This window comes from Pygoscelis adeliae, unplaced genomic scaffold (genome assembly GCF_000699105.1).
Source record: "Pygoscelis adeliae isolate BGI_AS28 unplaced genomic scaffold, ASM69910v1 Scaffold267, whole genome shotgun sequence".
NCBI lineage: Eukaryota > Metazoa > Chordata > Aves > Sphenisciformes > Spheniscidae > Pygoscelis > Pygoscelis adeliae.
The window spans coordinates 2,395,392-2,397,660 of NW_008825150.1; positions in this window are offsets into that span (position 1 = coordinate 2,395,392).

Here is a 2,269-nt window from a genome sequence, read left to right on the forward strand (position 1 = left end):
AATATAGTCTGTTAAAATGGAGAATGTAAAAGCCCATTGCACTTAATGCAGGGGTGAGGAGGTGTTGATGTGTAGTTAGGGCCAGATTTCACTAGTTTTGCTCACATGGAAGAGTATCTTATTTATCAGGTGGGTCCTCTCCCTTCCGTGGTTTTAATTCCCATTCATATTCTGACACCTCTTTCTTACCAACATCTCATCTACATCCACCTTCCAGCCTCAGAGAAACTACTGTGGTCCTATGTCCAGGGCCTAGTGGACCTGCAGTCAGGCTGGAAGGATATACAAGAACTCCCTTAGATTGTGTGTAACCTCAGATTGTGCTCACTTTTTCTTGGAATTTTCTTGAAGAGATTTTGAAGAGAACTCTGGTGGGGAGCCGTTGGTAGCAAGCGAATATGAACTTACTACTGGTATGGGTATAGAGAAAAGTTATGCAGGTGTACAGAACAGCTATTTGAGCATAAGTATTATTCTGTTTTTCTCATGGATTCCTATATTTAAAAGGTTCCTGCCCAGAGCCAGAAAATCCACCTTTTCCTGCTAGAAAAATACGAAGGATATGCGCTTCCCTTTCCCCTTTTCAGAAAATCTTCCTCCACAGACTTTATCATAGGACAGGATTATCCAGTACTTTATTTCACGGGACTTTTCACTGATTGAAGGAAACAAATTTGTTTTGGAATTTGGGTTTGGGTTTGGTTTGTTATGGTTTTTTTTTCTGGTAGAATAGCCAAGCTTCAGATAGCAAGGTAATGTGAAAAAACGTAACAAAGTTAGAAAATTACACTCATTAAAGTGAGTAAAGTAAAGTTAATCAGTTAAAGATGAGTGTAAAGTAAAAGAAAGAGCAACTTAATAGGATAAAATAAACATAACACAAATTTTAAATTAAAAGTGAAAAATATAAGTAAATCCAGTAATAAGATACATACTTCCATACTTTTTATGTAATTCCATTTATGGAAGTACGAGGAAAAAGAAAGGAAAAAGTTGCCAAGCAATCATCCATTAGCAGCCAGCTTCATCCAACTTTCCAATAATTTTCCATTTAGATAAGGAAAATTTATTTTAGTTTATCCAGATGATCTATGAATTTTGAGTGTGTTTAAATGGTGTCCCAGTTCATTGTATAACGAGAAAGAAAAGCTGACAAAAGCAAAATACAGTTAAGTACAACTGATGTGGAAAGGGACTGGAAGACTCAACAGTTTAAGAATATTTAACCGATTTGAGATTGCCTGTATAACAAAATTATCTCAGGTCTTTCCAGGGCATTGTGGTTAACACAGGACTGAAAAAAGACATCCTCAGTTGCCATTCACAAGCTCTTTTTTTTCCTCACTACTCCATCTTCTCACTCGTTCTTTTCAGTGCAGCAACATAATTAGTTGAACTAAGCAGAACTACCATTTTACTTACTCTGGCAATGTGAGAGCTTCCAAGCGATAAAATGAACTATGAGTGCATCTTGGAGGGAAGGGGGAGGAGTGAAATGTAACTTCTTTTTTAAACTTGGGATATCAGTCTTGTACACAGCTTTTTTTATGGAAACGTGGCTAATACAGATCCAACAGACCAGAAGAAAATTATTACAAACCTTCATTTACAAATGTTATGTTTGAGTGTGTAATATGTATGTACATATGTAAATACTGTTGGCTATTTCATCATAAGTTGTTTTATGTGTGTGTTCTTGAATGATTACTTTTTTTGAACTAACTTGCAAGCTTAGTTCCTTAAGGTTGAAATCTGGAAGCTCTAATACTCGTTACAGTCGCTGCTGCCAAAGTATACTGTTTTTTAAGTTAACCCAGAGCTTACTCAAACATATGTTGCTTAAACTCAAGTGTTTTTACCAATAATAAAACAAGTTGGTGAGTGAGCCAACTAGGGAAGGCGCCCTGCTGGACCTGTTGTTTGTGAACAGAGAAGAACTTGTGGGTGACGTGATGGTTGGAGGCTGCCTTGGGCATAGCGATCACAAAATGATAGAGTTTTCATTTCTCAGAGAAATAAGGAGGGGGGTCAGCAGAACTGCCACCTTGGACTTCCAGAGGGCAGACATTGGCCTGTTTAGGGGCCTGGTTGACAGAGTGCCTTGGGAGGCAGTCCTGAAGGGCAAAGGAGTCCAGGAAGGCTGGACATTCTTCAAGAAGGAAATCTTAAAGGCCCAGGAGCAGGAAGTCCTCATGTGCCAAAAGACGAGCCGGCAGGGAAGAAGACCGGCCTGGCTGAACAGAGAGCTTTGGCTGGAACTCAGGAAAAA